This window comes from Meleagris gallopavo, chromosome 1 (genome assembly GCF_905368555.1).
Source record: "Meleagris gallopavo chromosome 1, MGAL_WU_HG_1.1, whole genome shotgun sequence".
NCBI classification, from domain to species: domain Eukaryota; kingdom Metazoa; phylum Chordata; class Aves; order Galliformes; family Phasianidae; genus Meleagris; species Meleagris gallopavo.
Genome location: NC_139404.1, coordinates 63,257,730 through 63,282,573, shown reverse-complemented (window position 1 = coordinate 63,282,573; position 24,844 = coordinate 63,257,730). Strand labels below are relative to the sequence as shown.

The following is a 24,844-nucleotide window of genomic DNA, read 5'->3' as shown; positions in this document are numbered from 1 at the left end:
TCAGAATACAGATGTAAGAATCTCAGCTTGATTTAGAGTCACAGAGTTGCCATCATTTCATTAAAGCAATGCCGTACCAACTTTGAAAGAAAGCAGTGATTTTAAATTGCAGCAATATCCAAATGGTAGTGAAGTCATTGCCAAGGACAGAATTCTCAGAAGCAGTACATAATACTCTGTCCAATTCCTTCTAAGAGACAATAAGTCATCTTTTTTTAAGAAGGTTTCAGATCCATCATTGCAGGTATAACTGCTGCGTTCATGGATGTTAACCATGTGTTGTAGTTTTATGATTTTTGTTATCAGTATTCCACATAATAACATCATGTAGTGCACTGGGATTTAAAAAGTGAATGCTGCAGTTTCATGGATTGTTGATAGTTCTGGGTACCTAGGTCCCAGAAGAGAGGAATGAACTACAGCTCCCAGAAGACTTCATTATTTTGTTTCTGTTTTCTATTTTTCCATTTTCCATTCAGAGGGAAAGATAAAAGTACCTTAGAATCACAGGACTGTCTCTATTTCTGCTCATCTCGGCTGTGTGTGGTCCCTAGCTGTCTTGCATTAGAGTAAGGCTTTTGGTTTTGGACACTCTCTCTGTCATTTATTTGATTTATTAGCTTTGATTTCAATTATATTGTGTTATATTGCATTATCTTGCATTCCACTATCATATTAAAATTCTCCCTTAGCTCACTGCCGCTGTTTTTCTCCTCTGGGCCCATCTGCCTATCTTCCCTCTTTTCTGGGGCATGGGTCCAGAGGATCCTCTGCTCCATCAGTCACAGAACTGGGCCAGAACCATGATACTGTGCTAAGAAATAACTATACTGCTTTCTTACAATTCTTGGGAAGACATGCAAGTCCACAACATGAGTTAACTGAAGATGACCTGAGCATCTTTTATCCTTACATAACCATTTTAAAAAGAATAACTAAAGTGAACACATACTGATATCTGACAGCTGTTCTCTTTGGCTGGAAAAAGAAGTTTTATGCAGCCTCATCAGTAAGAGTTTTTTCAAAAGTAAAACTGCAGACTGTGCTGATATGTTAAACAAGACTTGGACAGTGGAATGAGATGTGCTACTTATGCAAGTATTGTTGAAGAGGTGAGTTTTATACATTTCTTAGTCACGCTTTGCTGTAGTGAAATAATGCATGGACTTAATCCAAAACTCTTGGCTTCTCCAGATGTTGATTTATTATGTCCAGTACAAAGAAATTTACTGTTTTGATGGCAAGGTAAAAAAAATAATAATAATAGAGAAGTAGAAAAAAAGTGCACAGAACCTGAAAATAAGGAAATCTGTTACATCATTGGAATAATTAAAAACCCTCTGGCCATTTGCTACTTACTATTCACAATGATGTGCAAGTCAGCCTATGCAGAAAGGAGCTTAATATATTTAACAGCATAAATTATTTGTAAGAAGGCATGAGAAGTTCACATACTGCAGAGATGTGCAAGTAAGCAAAGTACTAACTTGACATCTATAACTTAGGAGCATTAGGAACATTAGGAGTTACATGGCAACTTCAGTCTTTACCAACTGTCATCTTTACAGAACCAACTCTGCACATCTGTCTTTTACTGGATAGACTGTTACGGAAAACAGGAGAAAAAGCAGGATGCTGCAAATTAATTACTAGTCAAATAGTCACCTCTCATATATTAGCATGAATTCTTGCAGTAAGAAACAGGGTATATCAGGCTTGAGAACACCTATAACTTCTTCCATCAATGTTTTCGACCAGCTTTGCTCTTTCTCTTTCTGCTGCTTTTTATATTATATTTGTAACCACATTTTTTGCTAGTCTTCAATATTTAGTGGAAATTAACTTTCCAGACAAAAAATAATTTCTCTTAAATACTAGATTGATACTATATAGCAGAATGAACTATTTTATCTGATGAATCTGGCCTCTTCCTGATTATTAAATCAGGAAGGCCTTAGAAGGCCTTTTAAGACCTTAGTATCTACTCTATTTATGCACAGAACGTGCATACAAACTGAAAATTTTGTTTCTGGAAGACCTCAACACTAAAATAAATTTTATTTCCTGTGAATACTTTATCCTATTAAAAGTCACTCTTTCACAGGTTCATGGAACTCAAATGCTGAAAGTATACGACAAAACAAATTCCTTGTACCACATAGGTGATATTTGATTTTTTTTTTCCCCCCAGTGCTAGCTCCTCTGTTCCAATCTCTTATGTCACTATTTAAATCTATGTTTTATAAAAACCAAGGATAAAACAAAAACGAAAACCACCACCAACAACAAAAAGTCTTAAAGAGACCTCAGAAAATAATCTAGTCTACTGTTTGAAGATGCAGTTAAATCAATTAACCTCACAGAAATTCCAACGTACAGAAAATCCTCTCTCCCTTTATAGCAGCTATTTATATAAATGAACACTCTTGCATCCTTCTCAAAGTTAACTAGACTTCTTATTTTCTATTTCATGTATAGTTTGCACACTTGATGGAGAACAAATACACAATGCTTCTGCTAGAATTTGTATGATACATCACTTGCTTTTTAGGTTACATGTGTATCTACAAATTCCAGAACATTGTTTTTTTTTTCAGAGCACTATGATACTGTTTATTTGCATTGAATAAGAGACTCTTTAAAAACCCCACCTTACTTTAAGTTGTTGCCTACTCTGGGTACACAATTATTAAACCATTTTAATAAAGGTGTGTCTACAAAGTGTTTAAGTTTTACTTAAAATCATGGGACATATATTAAAAAAATGTTAGTGGTGAGATAAAGGCCATAATGGCTTTTATTTACTAATTTTAAAAGAGAAACTTCTATAGGGACAGGTTATTCTAAAGGGAGAGACTAATAGACTAGTAGATCATGTCTAAACAAACAAACAAAAACAACAAGAAAATGAAGGCAAAATTGCACCAGAAAACAAACAAACAATCATGACTTAAGGAAAAAAAAAAAACAAACATAAAAAATTATGTCTTTTAGATTCTACACCAGGGCTCAGTAGCAGGTAAACACAGTTTAGACAAGATAGTTTGCTTAGAAGGTAGTTTGCTTTTCCCCCACTCTGCACATACAGAAAAATACTTACGAGAAAATTTAGTTTGGCATTTGTACTTTTGCACAGAGCTATGACTGTTTCAGAAGTCTGATGTACTCCAGAGATGTATTTTCTGTTTACTGAAATAGCAACTGAGAAAATGTGCCAAGACCTTGATAAAATGTGTGAGGGCTGCTCTGAAAGTAATGTTTCCTACTTTATTTTGTTGGCCCACAACATCAGAGGCAGATGTTGGTAGTATGGCAGTAGGTGTTGAACCTTTGTGCCAGTATTTCATCACATTTTGTTGCTGTGTGACAAATGGCAGCAGAGAATCAGTTTGACAGAATGACATTTAATATGAACATAAAATGCACAGTTTAGTGTCACCAGTTTGTTGCTTCTGATGTAATATCCCCTGGTTTCAAGGCTACCATTTCTTCAACTGGTGAATACAGTACAGATCTACATATTAAAGACTTCCCCATCACTTTTTTCATCAGTGCCTTCTATGATGTACTGTATTGGAAATAGATTCTTCATGAAAAAACTTCATTCACAAAAAACATCTATGAAATCAGTTGAACTAATGAAAGTTTTTCAAGAAAGTTTAAGAAGTGCACTTTATCCATTACTTTGGGAAAATAAAGGCATTTCATGCACATACGTATGGAGACAGTATCCTCCTTGTAATTTAATGCATCTGAGCTAGGAATTAATCATTTGTCTCTTGAGAAGAGCAGTCTTACTAATCCCCATGGCAATTGTTTCCCAACACATATTCAATACATTCTGAAATAGAGCAGTTCCCAAGCCAAAAGGAGAATTTGATGCTTTCCTTCAGTAATTCGATGGTGGCTACATATATACTGAATCATGCCCAGCTTAGTACACAGCTAGAAATATAAGGAAAGCATTTACCATAGCAAGCTCATTCCTTTCTTTCTCTGACAACAAAGGAAAGCTGGATATTGTCAAAAATGTAAGCACTGGTATTCATGGCTCGTGGAGATCTTAGACTAATGAGCAAGTAAGTTCAAAGACTTGGAATGTGACTTTTTTGATGAAGAGTAAGACCGATCACCTAGAATCTGCTTTCAGATATTACAAGAGTAGTCAACTGACAAGCAAACACTGCCCTTTAGTGCTAAATTTCCAGAAGAAAAATAGAAACTTTCCAATAGATCCTGGAGAAGACATGCAATAGCATACATTATCTCAGTTGGATTCTGGAGGATGCTTGGCATGCTCACATTCAGCACACAGTGCAATTGCATCATTTATCCAAGTTTCAAAGACTGAAACTAAGCCTGGTCTCTGTTTTCTGATTGTATCAATACATGCTTTTTTGTTGTTGTTGTTAGTATGGGTACAGATCTGTATTTTCAATGAAGAACAACTAAATTTAAATTTCCCATGGGGGGGGGGAAGTAACTAGCACATTAAAACTGTAGCTTATCTACAACAAAATTGAATCTGTTGCAATAAAGCAGCAAGACTGAAGCTAGTGAAGTTATACTGTTGTCAGTCTGCTCCACTGGAGAACAACATCAACTCTGTAGTTCAAAATTGCTCTAATAAAAAAAATAATTATTGTTTTCAGTGGGAAGCTCTTCTGTTGAATTTATAATGAATTTCAATTATTTTTTTCATGGATTTATGGAGTTTAATTCTTTATGGGTGAAATGTTTCTATTGGAATTAAACTAGAAAATTATGCTGCTGATGAATTTCACTCATGTTCTGAACAATAAGAGAAATTGTAGGACTAAGTAAGCATCTGAGTGCCTGGCAGAAACTCAAATCAATGCAGTTAGAAAAAGCCAGAAAGGTACACTGTAGGTAAGAAGAAAAGAACTACTCCTTTGATATGCATTTCAGTGAAGCATTTGAATGGTCCCGTCATTGCTGAAGTCTGAGCTGCATTAGCACAAACCAAATAATAATTAATTTCCACTGCTATAGGTCTTTTTAATCTGTAGATTTCAAAACAGCATTAACAAGGACACATAGCATAAAAAGTAAAAGATACACTGTCTTTCCAATACCCCAGGTGAGTGCTTTCAGACCTGCAATCACAAATTATTTCTTTAGTTAATGGAAACAACTCACTTCAATTATTTACAGTTTGAAAGAATTCTCATATCCCATCCTAGAGAGAAAAAACAATCACTGGGTAAACACCCAGTAGGTTTTCAGTAGGGTTGAAACATCCAAAGAGCTTCAGATGAAGAGTCATATTCCACCATGTTTCTTCAAATTTCAGTGAAAAGATGTATGGGCTCATTCATTTTCAACTTTGCTGTATCTAGTCAGATGTTCACTTGTTGGAAGAATGGTCCAGCACTTTTTTTTTTTTTTTTTTTTAAAAGACAGCAAGGGGCAAGACAATTGACAACAAAATAGATAGACAGTGCTCAGTGCTCTCTTTTCCATTAAAAAAACTTGCAAATAGTTATACAAAATTGTAGGGAAAAAAAAAAAATCAAGAATGTATACTTTTGATAATTCCATAATCCCTAAACTTCTCCTCAACAGTGCTAAGAACGATATTCAAACTCCAGGAATGCATCCTTCCTTTTTATAACTGACTGTCCTTTAAAGAGAACATAACTTTTCATAACTTTTGTACTTTAAGGATTAGAGGAGAATTGGTTTTTGGTTCAAACTTCGTTAGAAAACCTATGCTGCCCTCATTTTAAAAAAAAATTCCTTGCCAGTTCTCATTACAGAAATAGGCACTAACACACTAACTTTTGCTACCATATTTAAAACAGTACCTGCAGAATATAAAATGCTAAGATAAAATACTACATTTTGTAGCAAATTTACTTAATTGTACGGTGCATTATATGGATATAACATTCATTTTTGTTCTTAATGAAACTGAATAGGAAGTGGTAATCTGTGTTGCTACTAGCTTCAAAAATGACCTACATTACTATGAATTGACAGAAGATAAATATTTCCCCTTATCTGATCTTGTTATTCCATCTGTCTTCACAGTGCAATGGTGCAGTAATATATTTATATCGTTTCAAAGAAGTCTCATATGCATTAGTACCATCCATCTTTTCCACATAATAAAAACAAGACAACATCATCTGAGGAGCAGAACATTTTCTTTCCATGGCATTCACCTCAAAAACAGCTTGTTTTCTGAAGGAATTAGCTTTGCGTTAAAAACCATTCTCAGTTCTGATGCACATTGACTTCCCTCCTTTTTGAGAAGAATGAAGAAAAAAAAACAACATTGAGAAAGTTCTGTGAACATTGAGCCCAGGACCTAAGCCTGAGAAAGGTCAAGTCTGTTCTAAATGCAGAGCCAGTAATATTCCAACAGAGTTCAAAAATCCACATCCTTCCCTCTCCCACTCCCAATATAAATCTTGAATTATTTTTGTTAGATTTTCAGAACAAAGGTTAATTACGCTTTTGGTCAAAAGTCAAGAGAAGTCAGAATCATCCAATTAAACAGTTATTCTTCTCATTGTGTTTTGATTTTCCCCTAGTGTAAAAAAAAAAAAAAAAAAAAAAAAAAAAAGCTCAAATCAAACTTTTTAAAGACTTTTTTTTTCTCCTAGCATCAATGTTATCAATATTATACACGAAGACCACAGTCCTCTTTATAATGTAACACTAGCTAATGGAAGAGAGGTGGGTGACACAAAAATGCACTGAAAGTGATTTGAATACTTATGTCCATGTGTCTGAAATTAAGTAGTAAAATGTAGCAGCTCATGATTTAGGGCAATAAAGACATTAATTACTATCAAAATTAGCAGACATCCTTCTGTAATTGCTGATATCCTCTGAGATCATTTGCTAGATGCCTGCATCATCAACATAACTATTTTGAGTTGCATCATACCATTCCAGTGTGAGAAATTATATCCTAGGGAAAATGGGAAGGACAAGATATGTTAAAGACATCAGGAAGTCCTAAGTAACAATACTGATCCCAGTTCTTACTGAGGCCACAGTGATAAGGAAACACATTTTTTCCAGGAAAAGCTTTCTGTAAAACTTCAAGGATGATAAGTTTAATTTGTACCCCATAAAATATGGCTGCTTCTACTAGAACACTATGATGTTATAACAGAATGTATTGCAAACTGTACAGACCATGCCAAGTACCCTTCCTCCCCTGAAGGAATGTAAAGGAAACCATCAACACCTGCTAAGCATTAGAACTAATTACAGTAGTGATGAAAGATGTAAAGTGTGATAAAGAATATAATAGAAAGCCTGAAACCTTTGAAACCCTTCACCTAGGCTTCTCTACAAGTCTGAAGAGAAAGTACTACTTCAACAGCATAGGTCCCAAATTTCCACTTGAATAACCCTGACATAAGTAGTCGCAAAACTTACGAAGACCTTATATTTTGGTTCATATTTCCAAGTAGTTGCCAGCCTCCCGTTTCAAATAAGATGAGCAACAAGGAACAAAATAAATGCAATTTATTGACTTTATTGGTGGGGCTGTAAACGTGCCACACTACGAACCAGGAATTTGAAGGCTGAAACAGCAAAAGACTTAACATCAGATATGTAGGATTTCTATAGTTCCCATGAAACTCCCTACAGATCTGACAAAAGTGAATATTTTTCCCCTAAGTCGTTATATCTATTCTTATTTGAAGCACAAGCTGAACCCAGGAAGTGATAAACATATCTCAGCCAAAAACAAAACTGAATTTCTACTGCAGTTGGTTCTCCATCATTTAGTGGGGGAAAAACAATGAACAATGAGTACTCCTGCTACTGATGCAGTGGTATCATGGAAGGACTTGAAGTAATTGCAAGCGTGTTACAACACTAAATAATGGAAGCAAGAAAATTGCAGGACAAAGATTAGGTGTACATTCCCTAGTCCAGGAATTACGAAGCTGGAGGCCAAGAAATTATATGAAAGTACAATGATGCTTGTACTGGTTCTCCATGGGTTTCTTAGCTACTATTTCCTGGCCTCCAAGCTAGATATAGAAACAGTCATGAGGAGTGGGATGGCTAGAAGAATAAGATAAGCTCTTTTTTTTTTAAAACCCACATAGGAAAGAGGAAATAGGAAGATAGCTGTAGTGAATGCAGGCAAGAAATACATCCTTAAAAATTATTCTGATGAAATAGGTCGTTTCTATGATACTTACCCAGACTCTAGTTGAAAACTGAATCTTTGTACATTAAGGTGTTATGATGAAGTAGGTCACTTTGTTAAATGCCCAATTCTGATCTCAGATTAACCAACCTAAATTAAAAACAACTCCAGACTTGTTACCTCAGTGCAAATGTATCATGAAACCAGCAGCTGTCCCTGACACCCCTAACTTTTCTAAATGGAAAAGATGAGGAAATATCAACTTGCTAAAAATGCACAATAAGTTTTATTATGTATTTTAATATCTAGCTTTGGGATTAGAACAACTGAAGTATTAAATATTAAAATGCTTGCTTTGCCTTCTTTGCATCTTCTGATCAACTCTCAGCCATGAATTGTAAAGTCTCATGTAGGCATTGTAATTAGCATGCTTCCTTCCTTTCTGGAACCATGCTGATTTTTTTAAAGGGAAGTATAAGACGTTTTTCCACTTACAATCGAATGTAAATTGTATAATTTATTAATTATTTCAGTAGCACTTGATATTTATTTTAATTAATCTTTAAGTTCGACATGAACACTAGGGAGTAACAGCAGGACATCAGAAGAAGCAAAAGTTTTGTTGCTTTTATGGTTTTTTTTTTTTTTTTACATAAGAGCATTTTTTAGTGAAAGAATGCATAATACTTTTTAAAAAAAAAAAAGATCATAAGGTTTGAAGGAAATTAAATCATGTACATTGGATGTTTCCAAACACAAGTGAAAAGTTTCTGTATGCAATATCTGTATGAGTAGTTCAAGAAACAAAATTCATCATCCCTACAGCCTTCTCTGCAGAGCTGTGCCAGGATCAGCAGTCTCCATAGGGATAGGATCTAATCAGACTTTTAGTTCCTTAGGTTGTAGACAGAGGCAAAACTTATGGGAATTCCTGGGGCATGCATTCTGATCCAGGCATCTTCTTCCCCTTGGTTACCCTGTAACCAAGGTAATCAATTACATACCTACATCAGAGACTCTTTTTGGAGCTAGGCCTGAACAGACAAAGGTTAGGCTTGTTTGCACATCTGACTAAAATAATCTTCTTACCCTGGCATGAAGATGTTCATGCTGAGGACCATCATCTTTTCCATGCACTGGAGCTGAAAGCTGAATGATGAACGATGGCCATCTTGGTAAGTGGACATACAGCCTCCTCTCACCATTTCATTCCATACCATTACAACAAACCACAGCCCCAAGAACTTCTTGATGTAGTCTACCTAGACTACAGAAAAGTCTTTGATACTCTCTCCCACAGTATTCTCTTGAAGAATGGCAGCCCACGGCTTGGATAGATACACTCTTTACTGGGTAAAGAACCAGCTGGGTGGCCAGGCCAGAAAGTTGTGGTAAACAGAGTCACATCCAGATGGTGACCAGTCACGAGTGGTGTTCCCCAGGGGTTGGTACTGGAGGCTTGTCCTGCTCAATATCTACTGACTACCTGGACAAGGGCATTAAGCTCCCCTCTCCTCGCTTCTTTTTCCACTTCTTTATATCATATTTCTTTTTACTTGTTTGCAGATGACACCAAGCTGGGAGCAACAGTCAATCTTCTTGAGGAAAGGAAGACCCTACAGAGGGATCAGAATAGTCTAGATAGCTGAGCTGAGACCAATGGGATGAAGTTCAACAAGATCAAGTGCTGGGTCCTGCACTTTGACCACAACAACCCTGGGCAATGCTACAGGCTTGCGGCAGAATGTCTGGAAGACTGTGCAGAGAAAAAGGACCTGGGGATATTGGTCAACTGAACATGAGCCAGTAGTGTGCCCAGGTGGCCAAAAAGGCCAATGGCATCCTGACTTGTATCAGAATTAGTGTTGCCAGCAGGAGAATAGAAGTGATCATCCCTCTGCACTCTTCAGTCTGGAGAAGAGGAGGCTCAGAAGTGATTTTATCGCCCTTCACAACTGCCTGAAGGGAGGCTGTGGTGAGGTGGGAATCGGCATCTTCTCCAATGCAACTAGCAATAGGACTAGAGGGAATGGCCTCAAGTTGTACCAGAGGAGATTTAAGTCGGACATTGGGAAATACTTCTGGAGTGGTGAGGTGATGGAGCGGGAGGTGGTGCAGTCACTGTCCCTAGAGGTGTTCAGAAAATATCCAGATGTTGAACTGAGGAACATGGTTTAATGGGAAATATTGGTGATAGATGGATGCTTGGACTGGATGACCTTACAGGTCCTTTCCAACCTTGGTGGTTCTATGATTCGGTCTTGAAATCTTTGTGCTGAACTACAGACAGTATGCCTAACATTTTATCTGCAACACAACTTTAAAAGGCAATAAAACTTTTCAAAACAAAACAAAGATCTGGGTGTCATCTTCCCTGGACCAGATGGACTTCAGCAACTTGATATTCTACAGACCATTTTTCTGCAACTACAAAATGGGAATTTGGCCCTCGGACACACAAAACTGAGTACAGTATTTGAAAATTTTAACTACATTTTCACCAAGCTCTATGAATTATTCTGTACTAAAATGATCACACATTTTACATAAACAGTGCTTCATTTGTCTATATTTGGTCTCTATAGGTACCAACAGCACATCAACATTAAGTTTATGTTTCTGGAAAAACACAGGCCCTCTTTTCTTAGACAAACTGGAATGACAAAAATAGCAAACAGACTTGTCTAAAAATAGTTTTGTTTGCAGTGGAGTTTTAAGATGACAATAAATCTGTTTAAGTATTTTGGCTGCCCGTGACCCCAAATAAATCACTTAGTGGTATGTTTCACTTCCCCCCTATCAATCAAGTTGCAGCTGGGATGCAAAAGAAGTAAGAAGAAAAGTAGCTTTTTCAGGACTTCTACATATGGAGTAGTCAAGAGCACTACTCGGGACACAGTATCTTTACATTGCAGTGACTTGCAGGAAGAGCACATTGTTCCCCAGCTCTCACTCCTTGCTTGCAGTTAAAAAACCTCATCTTATTCCAGCTGACTCACAATTAACATAATTTGTAATGTTCACAACAAATAGAACCCACACTTCTTAGCTTTCACAACATAAGTGAAAGTAAGGTATCTCATGCTACTGTATAGCTTAAATAGGAAAAAGAAATAGGAAAAGAAAACCACTTTTCCTCTGAACATAGACAAGCTCAAATAGATGATTCTCTAAAAATTTTTTCAAAAGTCACTGGCAATACCTTGACTCAGACTCCTGGCTGAGCCCTGTATCTCACTACATATCACATAGCTGACCTTTCAACTACCCCTTATTCAAGGTCTAAGCACTTCCTCCAGGCCTTTCAGCTTTGCATCTCAGGGGAGAAAGGCTCAATAAGTTTATTTACTCCATATAAGCTACAACTCACAAATGGGAACTTCACGCAGCAATTGGGCAGCTAGTAGATGATCCACTGTTTCCTGATACTGTAATGCTGTGATAGGAGATACAGCAATAGTAGTGGCTGCAGTAGCCCTAGGCTGCAGCAAATGAGAATGAGATCAAATGCAGCAGCCAGCGACACAGAAACAAAGGAAGAAAAACAGCTTACCTTTGGAAGAATCCTAGTATGCAGGGATCTCTAGTAAGATATCCTTACCACCACTACCAACCTTAAATGAGGTCTGGAAGGAATGGATCATGGCTCCACCCCTTCTAGTCACACAGGTACATTGCATGCACCTGAGCTCCCTCGGGTTGACTCTGCCTTCCTACTTGGTGCTCAATCACTGGTTCAGGCCGTGATTTATCATTTCTGCTACAGATCCTCATCCCAATAGTAGCATTTGACTTTTATGCAGGAACTTCTTCAGCATTTTACAGATTCAGGTACCTAGTATCCCCAGCACTCACACAGATCCATTTCTCAAAAAGGAACGAGTTCTCTCCACAAAAGCGATACATCATCAAAGTTAACACAAAGGTCTTCATATCCCAGTCCCACGACTAGATTTCTTTGCAAAACCTCTTTTTGTGTGTGTGTGTGTCAGTGAATGGAGAATCGGACCAGAGAGAACAGCTGTTTTTCATATACAAGCACTAGAGGTGCTGTTTTCAAAGTCACTATCCAGATACAAAGTTGTAGAACACAAATGCCAATAATATAATTTTTCTTTTCATAATTGTTTCCTGAATCTCTCTGGTCACCCTGAGTTCATGTCATCATTTCTTTTTTTAATGTGCCTTGCTGCTTTGCACATTTCAGTGAATCTTTATGTGCAATACCAAATGCAGACAATATAATGGGAATTAAAGCTCTTTGAAAGCCTATTCCCCAAATTCAATTAACTATCAGATTCTTAATACTGTTAGCAGTAAACTCAAAACACACCATAGGATTACTTAAGAGTTTACCAACAAATAAAACCTTTCCCAAATGCCTTCTCTTTCCTCCTTTTGAAGTGATTTTGGTAATCTCTTTTTGAAATCCATCTTATTTCATATAAATTAGCATTTAATTTTATGTTGAAGGACATACCATGGATATCTATTATCTCAACCTGTTACAATCTACCTTATTATGTAGCACTCAAACTATACCCAGCTGTGACAGCAGACATTAGCACTACAGACCTTGCCAAAGGCAACCACCCCGGGAACAATCATGAATATCCATGTATCTCAGTATCAACACCACTTATTTGGGCTGGTCCTGCCAACGTCACACAGAACTTGGTCTGGATTTTCCACTGGCATTTTCGTGAAGTAATGAGAGCAGTGTCACAACCTTCACTGCACAGGACACAGAAGATATCTTCACTTCATCAGAACATGAGGTATTTGAAAACCCTTTCAGAATTAGTGTTGCAGAATTATATAAAACAGAGGAGATGTATAACAACCTGATTCATAAAACTGGGAGAGCACTCATTGTAAAATATCTCTATGATCTTGGTTAGCCAAAGGGGCAGTTTGACTTTGTACCAAAGGAAGCTTGAGAGCATGGTGACATGTAAATACAATGAAAAGTCAAGATTTTCCAGTGTTCACACTTGAAAGTACTGGAGATCATTTATTAAAAACAACAACACAGAATTTATATGAATAACATTTGCTATCTTAGGATGCAGACAGCTCAGAAACATGGAGCAGGACAGGTGTGTCTATTTGTGCAATCTCAATGCTTCAACACCATATAACACTGTGCATAGTGGTGTAATGCTGCAATGCTATAGTGTGATGGAAAGTACAGCAATAATAGCATGCTGGCAAAGTCCTAGGCTGCAGCAGATGAGAACAAGCTCAAATGCAGCAGCCAGAGACACAGAAACAAAGGAAGAAAAACTAGTTATCTTTGGAAAGCCTCCAGCAGGCAGCAATCTCCAGTGAGATACCCTTGTGTCCACTGCCAACCTTAAATGAGGTCTGAGAAGGGATGGACCCTGGCTCCATCCCTTCCAGTCACACAGGTACATTGCATGCACCTGAGCTTTCCTGGGTTGGCCCTGCCTTCCCACCAGGTGCTCAATCACTGGTTCAGGCCATGACTTAACATTTCTGCTACTAGTGGCTTGTTTCAAGGCAGTATTACTCTTGTGTTCCAAGGCAGAATGTATTACTTCTGAACTTACAGGCAAACAGTTACAGACACAAAATTCCAGTGGTGAGCCACTTCTCAAACTGGAGTAATTCCCAGAACAAATAAGTGTCTGTAGGAGTGGAAATTTACAGAAGCAAGTTTTAATTAACTGATCTAGGTACAAGCTGAAATGTATCTAGCACAACTCTGATCTAAGCTACAAGAAAGCTCTGCTCAAACAGCCTATAGCCATGCATATACACATAAATTGTTATTTCTTAGGGTAGGCAAGTCAGTTTTCCCTCTCCTTTGTGGTGATCTGGCTTCACAAAAGCATTCCTGGGCTTTTTATTGCCTATGCAGAAGTAAAAAGTGGGTTATAGAGATAATAGTTAGAGAATGCTTTTACAAGAAACTTCTTGGGATCAGATGAAACCCATATATCCATGTTTAATATATAGGAAAGTCAGTTCTTTACTGGTAGGAGTCTCCTCTTGAGTTCAACACAGTAAAGAATTAAGCTTTTTACCTGGAAAGAATCCATAGAGCTCTCTTCAGTGTTAACACACTAAAAGGAGCAATAAGTTGTGATGTAATTATTACCAGTAGGTGGTATGCCTTAACTATTATTTTCAAATCAGCAGGTTATTCAGCAGCTTTAGAAACAATAAAAGCCTCAAGACTTGAGACCTCCCCCCTCCAAAAAAAAAAAAAAAAAAAAGCAAAAAAAAGAAAATCACTAACAAATCTTAAGCATTTATGCTGGGAATAATTAGCAACGTACCTCAACATTATTGAATGTCAATGAAGTCAAGAACATTCTTCATGGAAGAACAATATAGAGAAAGCAGCCAAGTTGCATCTAAAAAGGATGTATGGGCAATTTTATTAATTGCAGAAAAAAAAAGCCAGATAAATAGGATAGGCTCACAATTTGCAGCATTTCCCCAAATCCAGGACCTGCACAGATTAAAAGACAAAAAAATAAAGTCCTCTGAAGCTTTTAGGAGAGTGTTTTTGTTGACATTTAAAAAAATAAATAACAAGGTATTGTTACTCTGAAGTGGAACTTGGTTGAATAATTAATTGAATTACCATTATCCATAAGCATTTACTAAGACTTAGGTAGATATCTAGGATAAATATTAGCATAAACACAGAATGTGCACAACAAATATATATAGGCAAATAAACAAGATAGCCTACTCAGTTTGTGTTCAGCACACTATTATCCTATAAGTGGCTTGGACTGCTGATCCCTCTACTTGTAATGCCAACAAACTCAAATTTTATTAAGTATGCTCTATTAAAAACAATCACATATCACTAAAGTTGTCATGACAGTGTTTCATTGTCCTCACTCCTCCTTAACAATATACTGCTGGTTTTATTTTATTTATTGAAAATGGCAGAAGATTTATTTTTTTCAAATGAGACTGAAAAAAAAAAAAAAGAAGAAGAAAATTCAGTACAAGTACATAAACCCCAGTCTGTAGCAACTTAAAATCCTTCAAAAACGTGACTCTGTCTCTGGCCAGCTAGGAGCTTCTGAAAGAGTCAGGAATTGTAAATTAGGCCTCTTCACATCTATGCTTCTGCAGCTATAATTTATCTGACAAATGTAAACTCCATGAGAAAAAAATAGAATTCCTAACAATACACAAATTCCTGCATGAAGATGGGAATATTTTTAATGAATTAGAATTAGAAAAGGCTAAAGGTTCAGTACATTTTTCTTCTATGCTTGGAAAGAAGCAGGATGACATGTTAGTATCACAACATAATGACTAAGCACTTTCCAGTCCATTAGTAACTAAGGAGGATGCTAAACATCTACAAGAAATAAACATTTTTAAAATTAGTGTAATTAGTGTACTCGTATAACTCACAGATGATATTTGAAATATACTTAGCAGATGGATATCTTTGTAGACTACCAACATCCAATGTATGCATCCAATTTGAATACAGTTTTATATGACTGGAAGAAAGCTAAAAGTCTACATACATTCCAGAAGAATAGCCTTGATCCAACTCTAAATAAAGCCTATCATACTTCCCTGAATTTTAGTCCTGAAAAAAATGGTGGGAAAAAGTCAATAAACAAATAATAGGCAACAGCTACGTTCTTGTCAAACAAGAGCACACTGACCTAAAAATAAACCAAATCTGATTTAATTGTGGTTTGCACAACCAGATTTAAAGTGAATGTTATTTACTTTCATATCACATTTGATTCAGTGCCCCATGATACTCCAGTTGAGCAACCATCACTTTTTAAAAATTATTTCTAAAAAAAAGCATAAAAATAAAAAATTGTATTCAAAATCTGTTTTCTATGAGACATTTAAAGTCTATTGTATTAGAATAATTTCAATAATTTAAAAGCAAGAGTTCTACTCAGAAGAACCATGAACTACAGGCAGTACCTTTTAGTAAATTTTAATATCTTCAGATAATCTAGAAGAGCATCATCCTGCTACAACACACTATATAGACAGTTTACAGGTGGAAGTTACTGTGTATTAAAGCAATCTTTCTCAAAGGCTTTGTTTACATGTGCAGGCAGTGTGGCCACTAGGAAAGGCTCTGGAGGGTGTAAGGGATCCCATTCCACCCTTCACAGGTTTGTATGTAGAAGGAGGAATGTCTTAGAGCAGCCACAGCCTGCTTTCATGGCCCAAGCACCTCTTTGCAGCTGGAGCATATTAGCCACACTTCTGGAATGCATCTTCTGGTCCTGTCTCATTGGAAAGGAATCCACTCATAGGCTGCAGGACCTCCTCTGATGCCAGTCACAGCACAAAGTATTGGAGAAAAAGGAAGGGGAGCGGGGATCAAACAAACAAAACCAACTTGCTTCAAAATGCATTCCTGATGTTAACTGACATGCTAACAGAGATGCATTGAAAACCCTCAGAAGAATCATTCACTGGAAGCTGAACACAGTTTCAAACTGAAGGCCTAATTATTAGTAAACTGTTAAGGAGATTTATTTAATTGAAAGAGCTACTTATATAAGATCATGTCCATTTCTGGCTGTGTCAAAACCAATGCTGAAAGGCTTTCTGGAAGAAATAAATTGCTTTGATTGACTAACGCAAGGTTAGCAGAAGTCATGGGACATAACAGGACAAATAGTAATGTCAAAATGAGGGAACTGCAGCATGGCTTAGAAATTATACATAGATCAGAGTATACAAACCATAGGACCCTCTCTAGTTTTAAATGACATTAAGTTGTTAAAGCTCTCATATAACTGATACTAAACAGCTACAAATCCAATTGATTTTGATAGCTGTGGAAACCACTCAATGTCATAAGTGAATAAGAGCAAAGATGAAAACTAACATGAACTTTGGCCAAGTTGTGCTTCATAGAGCATTGTAGTAAGAAAATATTTCCTACTGATTTATGAAGTATTAGATACCAAAAGCATAATACTATACGAGCCATTGGCTTTTTTTTTTTTTTTCTGTAATATTATAGCTAAGAATTAAGCAGACTAACATCTCTTGGGCATTTTCTATCGCTATAAATTTGAAAGCTTAAACAATGCATTTCATTAAATAAAAGCAAAAGAAATAAAAATGTTGCATCATAAAGTATATCTACCAGCCATGACTTCATATATTTACACACATACATGTTTTTTCAAATTCTATTATATGATCAGTATGTGAGTTTGGAAGGTAATCAGGATTCATAATAGCAGTGAACTAAAAACTCAGTGAACTCTCTTTAGTGTACAGTGCTGTTACTAAGTATACGTTACAAATAAATGAATACCATTTATCAGCATTCCTGCCCAACAATCACAAATCAATTAAACAAATATTATGAGGAAGAAAGAAATGACACTAATGGAAAAGCAAAACAATACCAGCTTCTTAGACTTCTCTCCCTGAAAAAACAAACCAAGCCAAAACCTTAAGAGTAATGATTGGTGCTGCTAACTATGATGCTTCATTTTTATTGGCGAAATGTGTCTGGTCATAAACAAATAATTTTGGCAGGAAACTCATGAGGCTGTAATGTTCTCACTGTACCCATGTAGAAAAACATCTTGCCAAATGTAATTGGTTTAACAGCAGTTTATAAGAAAAGACATTCCAAACTGCTAAAGGAAGGAATTTTTTTCAGGACAACTCAAGGCATAATGTTTTCTAATCACATAAAACAACTTTTTGTGATCATGTAAAACAACTTGTCCACTCCTATAACAGCATGCAAAACACATATAACTTTTGTGCAACGCACCTCAAGATTAAAGTTTTTACTTACATACAACCATACATTGATTTTCTTTGACAAAGTGAAAGAACACAAATCAATATGCTTAAGCACAAAAACGTTCTGTTATGGAGTCGCCTTTGGAAAATTAGTTCTTATGAAAGATTTGGGGAACTCTTGCCAGAGAAAGTAAACAGTTCTGAAATCTATAGATGAAAGGAATCACTTTTTTGGAAGGGAGGGGAGGAATAACTCTTTCATTGGGAGATAATTTGAGGAATAAAAAACTTACTTAGACAAAGTAGAATTCTGACATGTTTTTGTAGCATCCGAGGAATTCAGTTAATGTGTGCTTATACTTCAGAAGAATCTTTAATACTTGCCCACCCTTAATAATACATATTGTTACAGACAGCAAACCACAGAGTTTTAATCAGCCCAGTATGTGTGCTGTAAAGAATGGTAGAAATTGGCACATGCCTTAAAAATGTGCATCTGCCACATAGTCTCCATCATAAACAAGCAAACATACACACATTTCAGCCACTAGAATAACTACTTTTCCTTGCAACTTCCAACAAAATAAAGACCCAGAAGAACAACCTCCACACATTGCAAGACACACGAGTGAAAATTATTTCACATTTTGAATTATGAAACTTATCCCCATTTTAGAAAGATGATGTTCTGCTGTGGAATTTAAGCAGTATGAAACTTTAAGCAAAGCCTCTTCTGTTTGTAATGGCAGGAAAGAGCTTAAAATTAGCTGTGAGCAAGTATTTTAACAACAGTGTATATTAATCAAGAGAGCAGTTTAAGATCAGATGATGTATGTGCTGCCTGAGGAGCCACATCAGGACACTGAGGTCAGAGTATGGTACAGATAAGATAAACCTGCAGCTGCAGAATCCCCTTCTGAGATTTTTATAATGTTAACAATTTTTCAATAAAAATATTAAATTCAGTTCTTCCATTCAAACTTCTGCATGACTCCGTTAATCTTTGAGAGTAAACAAATGATATGGGAGGAACCACTTCTTCAGGTGTGGTTTCTGAAGTTGTAAACTGATCTGAAAATCATGACTTTCATCAGAAAATTTAAACAATTTTGGAAAATATAGTTCACAATGAAGGCATTTGAGAGCCTGTACTGCCAAACTAAACCAAACTGGAAACACTAAATTTCTATCATGGCAGAAATGAAGGATTAAAGTCTAGGTAAAACTACAAGAAAGACATAAAGATGACCCCTGCCACCCCAGTATATCTTTCTCCTTATCTCTGCAAGTCACATCTGTTTACTACCCTAACAAATAAATTTTTATTCTGGCAGCTTTCTCCCTCAAGAGCTAGGACAGACATAGAAAGACAAAGTGGACTCAGCCATGCCACAGTGATACATCAGCTGAGTTTAAATGCAGAAGAGTCTTCTGCAGACTGAAGCAGAAGTAAGAGTTTGAATTTTTAAGACTGAGGCTGACTTTGCAGTTCTGGAAGTCAATAACAAACTTTGGACTTGTAAACTGATCAGATTCAGTCTGAAAGTCACTGAGAAAAAAATAAATGCAATGCTCCCAGCATGTCAAGCTGACAGGGTCACTTTGATTTTTTGACCACAATTCTACTTTAAAACTAACCTTTCAGCAGCTGCTCAGTTTCAGTCATCACTCCTACTACTGTTGAAAAGTAATAGCAAAATAACATGTTGACTTTAATAGAAAGAGGATAAGGCTCTGGATAGCACTTGTCTTGTAAGTGATGGTCTTATGACAAACAAAAATAATCACAAGAAACTTCACACGAATTGGACAGAGATAAAATCTCTCTGACCTGCAGTTTTGAGGCAATCAAAATCCTTGGTGGGAAGAAGGAGGCAGAAGACACTGCTGAGGCCAGTCTGGATCAGAAGTACATTCCCAGCACAGCTGTTCCCAAGCCTGTTCCAAGACAGAGAGATGAGTTCCCTTGTCATATCTTGTCATATCCTTCCTCTACAATACTCACAAAACCTGCCCTCCAAAAGGTGAACTAGAAATCCTGTGAATTCTGGATCATTAATGCATAGGGCTGTAGGGAGCTTAGCTGTTTCCATATGAAACAAAATGTGATTTATCATTATTTCCTTTAAGAAAAGATTGAAATGTGTAAAACCGGGAACTTAATTGGGATACTTTGTGAGAACGAAGAAATTTAAAGAAGTTAAGTGTATGGAACACTCAGTGGCTACACTTTTCTTGTCTAACAGTTAAAGCTCCATTACCTATTTCTAAATTTAAGCAGTTTCCTAGATGTTCTGTGTCCCTTTCATTTTTAAATCGTTGTTTTTTTGTTTTGTTTTGTTTTGTTTGTTTTTTTGTTTTTCTAGTTGTGATGCATAGCAAGGAAGAAATTACAAGAGTTTGGGGACTGAATCTTGGTTTTCTTTCTGACTTTTCATTTCTAGCAACATCTCCGTTGGTTTGTCTGGAATCTTAAAGAAAAATAAATGATCAATTGCGAATGTGTTAGATGTGTACTATCTATGCTCTGGAGCTACTCATGATCAGACCCCAAGTCAGATGACAGAGCCACAGAACTCTCTTCGTATCAAACTCAGATTAGTCTACTCTGCTCTGCAGTTACTCTGAGAATGTCTTCTTGACCCTTTTAAATGGAGCAGCAATTTCATAATGTAATTCATCATGAGATAATGCTGCTAAAACTCTCTATTGCTTTGCCCACTGGAAAATAGAAATTCTGAGATACCAGAAGCCTTAAAAATGGAAACAGTACAAAAACGTAATCAATTCTTATGCAATTTCTAAATCCAAAATTCATAGAATCACACAATGGTTTTGGCTGGGAGGGCCTTTCAATGCCCACCCAGTACCACCTCCTGCCATGGGCAGGGTTGCCACTCAGCAGCTTAAGTTACCCAGGGCCCCATCCAACCTAGTCTTGAATACTTCCAGGGATGGGGCATTCACAGCTTCTCTGGGCAGCCTGCGCCACTGCATCAAACCCTCTTAGTAAATAATTTCTTCCTAACTTACATATTTCTTCTTTTAGTTTAAAGCCGTTCCCCCTTGTTTAACACTATGGAAGGAGGTGATTGTCCCCTTCTACTCTGCCCTTGCGAGGCTCCATCTGTAGTACGACATCCAGGCCTGGGGCCCCCGGCACAAGAAAGATGTGGATCTGCTAGAGTGGGTCCAGAGGAGAATACGCTCAATGGGCTGGAGCACATCTCCTACAAAGATAGGCTGAGGGTGCAGGGCTTGTTCAGCCTGGAGAAGGTTCCAAAAAGACCTCACTGAGTAGGTCTTCAGTAGTATTCCAGTAGATAGAGTTTCTAAAAAAGTCAGAGATTGGCTTTCACTGCAACATTTTACCATAAAACGCTTGTTCCCAGCACAGCTTGCTAAAATGGATGCCTTTCACCTGTTTGGATTATCAGTCCTAGAAAATCTAGCCAGTAACAGTCTCTGGCTTGTTTGGTTCCTGCCTTGTAGCACAACTTTTTCAAACTATTTTGCTCTATGAGGAGCAAAGAGAGGCTTCTCACCACATGTACTGAGCTGTCACCACTATATCAATAGTTTGAGCAGTCACAGTTTTCTATACCCTAATTAAACCTCCATATAGAGGCTGAGCTAATTAAAAAGACAACAAATGAAGTATGAAACAAACTGGCTGTAACTGTGTGTTTACATGATGCAGATACCTGCTGATGAATGTGTTTCTGTTACTCTTTTCCCTCCCGTTTCTTTCAGCTACAAAGCCAACAGCTGTGGGCACATGGAGCATTGACAGCAATTCAAGATGCAGATGTTAAATCCTGATGTATTTTTTCTTCACAGACGTAAGCTCCATTAATGTCTTTGCAATGTGCTCTGTGGTGGTATATACCTGGGGCTGCTTTCTATTCCTGCATTCTACAATCCTACTGCTACTTATGATTATTTCTTTTTTACTACTATCGTTTTTACTATATGCATGAGAATAAACTCATTTAAGAGTTTCTCATGGGAGTCTATGTACAAGAACTCCTCATGGAAAAATAAGGTCCAGTGAATGGTTCAGTAATAAATTACATTGCCTTCAAGGAAGAAAAGGAAAAAAAAAAAAACATTTTTCTGGGAACATGCTGCGTTTTCCACTTTTCACTTCTAAGACAGAAAGATGCAAGACCTTCTTTTCTGTACAAAAAACAAACAAACAAACAAAAAAACAACAAACAAGCAAACAGAAAAAAACAACTCACCAAAAAAGCAGTATTTCTGATCACATTATAGCTCAGTAACTTTAATGAAAATGGCTCTTTTTCAGTTCTTAGCAACAAGACAAACTTTTAGTGTTACACAACCAAGTCAATTTTGACTCAGACAACCTCCTACTAAATTTCAGACCAAGAAAAATATTCCATGGCTTTTGTTTTAATTCCAATGGAAGTGATTGCGTCTAAGCTAGTAATTCTAGCCTTGAAACACTTGCATTCTACAGCACCAATCAAAACAAACCCATATTGAGAACTCAAAATTAATGCTAGCCATGCTAAACTGTAACAATTTCCATGGCCCAAACTAAGAAAAATTCAAAAGGTACATAAATAATATAGGTAGTAATAGTAATTTGAATCATAAAAAACACTTCAGAATGATTTTATCTATGTTCAGAATGTTACAAGAATAATTACATGTAGTCTGTAGCAGAACTATGTCTGAATCCTTATCATAGACTATGAGCACCTTACTCTAACAAAACCACACTTAGTAAAATTATGTACGTTAGTAAGTACGCTGCACTTAATCAGAAAAATAGACCATAACAAATTAAACATAATTTTAGGCTTTAGACTCAGAAGGCTTACTAAAAAAAAAAAATCCTTCAAGGTTTTAATTGCAGGTTTTCCAGGGACAGTTCTACTGAGAGCCGCCAGTGTTCTATCCAAAGTGACACACTACAAAACACTAATAATTCATTATTCTCTACTTGCAGATTCTCTGGGACTATTTTAAAGGTGCACAAGTCTATTAGAATGTGCAAGTAAAATCAAATAGCTATATTATGACTTGCTTATTCTGGATGATAGATTCTAGTGCTCAACACCTTTTCATATAAATTACATCTTGCAATTACAAAACCTTGAAGAACTTTCAAGGCGTATTAAAAATGGCTTTCGTGGCTCCATCATAATTGCGATGAGAATGAATTTGAAAAGTTGAATGATCTTCAAGTAAGTTTACATCAAATAAAAAAATATCTCATCAAAACTGGGTATTTACTAATGCAAACATTAATTTCTCTCTGGACAGCCTTACAGTTTTAGAATCTTAGGTACCATCTTATGACATGACATTAGTTAAATTAGCCATCCTTTTTGCCAGTTCATTATAAATTTCTCTACAGTTTAGTTTTAAAAATCAGGGAGATCTTTTATTACACATTGCAGACACAGCATTACATTGCAAAAGTAAATTTCTGAAAACACATTTAAATTTAATCATTTCAAGTGAACTAGTGTACTATAATCAACAGAGAAGTTTGCATTTGTCACCCTTGTCTGTTAAAATAGTTATTTTTAAAATAAATCCTTTAGAATTATAGAGTAGTTGAAGTTGGATGGAGCCTCCGAAGTGTCCAGTCTGAATCTCCTCTCAAAGCAGCAACAGCTACTGTAGTTTGCTTGGGACTGTGTCCATCTGGGTTTTTAGTTTCTCTAAGGATGGAGCCTCTACAGCATCTCTAGGCAATCTGTGCCTGCATTTAATAAGCCTCACATTAAAAGGACTTTTTCTTACGTTTAAATTGAATTTTATCTATTTCAGTATGCACGTCACACTGAGAAGAGTGCAGTGTTGAGTCAGTTAAGTAAATTGATCTGAGATAAAAACAAATGCAATACAATTTTTTGAAATTTATTTTTATGAAAAAAAAAAAAAATTGGCAAGCTGATCTGTTCAGCCACAGGCTCATAAGATTTAATGCTAGGGAAGTTGCAAGAATCTCCAGGAAGGAACAGGGGAAGAGCAGATCTTATTTTTTTGGTGGAAAATCATCTTCTTTTACATTAAAATGGATGTGGAATCTCCTCTTGAGTGTTTTTCTGAATCCAAACCACAGCAATCTACACAGCTGCAAACAGCTGTGTAGTTTCCTGAAAAGGTTAGATTCTGACATCTTTAGAACATTGTATCTGGGAACTAAATATTTCCCACGGCACAAACATTTATGAATAAATTTTGTCTTTTTATTTTCTAATTTATTTTACTAATACCTGTTGGATGCAGCACAACTTCAACCTGAGAATAATAATCATAGCACTAGCCTGGAAGAAACTAGGAGATTAAGAATTGTTCATTTATGTGTAAACCCAATAAATCCCCCATATAAGATACTAATAAGGTGTCATATAACAAGCAACTGAACATTACAACAGATAAAATACAAGCAGACATTGAAGACACAAAATCTTAAAAACCTCCTTCTCACCTCCCATGATGACTCAAATTGTGGATTTACAGAGATATAAGACTCATTGGGGAAAAAAAAAATAAAAAAATCTATCATTTGCTCCATATTTTCTGTTCAGACATAAAGAGTTTGTAGAACATGCCTAGAAATGATAAACGAAGGAGATGTGATTTTGAGAGGTAGAATAATTGCAGATGACAAGGAATATGCTCAGCTGGAGTCTTCCTTCATCTCTAAAATGATGGAAGAAACGTCAAGCCTCTTTTTTTTTTTTGATAGAGCCGGCATTAAACTTGACATTAAACTTAAAGGGCCCTGGAGTGAGGGTAAGACTTTATAGCTCTATACCAACATCTTATGTAGCATCCAGAAAGACCTTAGTATCATTTAGTATCAACATCTCTCACATGTTCACTTGAGATAAGAACATATGAATTCGTGCTTTACTGCAGAGCAACTAAAATGACTGTAAACTTGAACACTAGTTTATC

The 24,844-nt window shown here is 36.4% G+C and overlaps 1 protein-coding gene across 2 annotated transcripts in view; it reads right to left on the bottom strand.

Moving 5' to 3' along the window:
- Positions 1–24,844, bottom strand: part of PIK3C2G (phosphatidylinositol-4-phosphate 3-kinase catalytic subunit type 2 gamma) — a 290,952-nt gene that overhangs the window by 259,028 nt on the left and 7,080 nt on the right. Inside the window, exon 2 of one of the 2 annotated variants that reach the window (XM_085230979.1) lies at positions 19,731–19,837. The exons of the other annotated variant lie outside the window; for it this stretch is intronic. The gene's annotated coding sequence lies outside the window, so the exon portion shown is untranslated. The remainder of the gene's footprint in view (positions 1–19,730; positions 19,838–24,844) is intronic. 2 annotated transcript variants of the gene reach the window in all.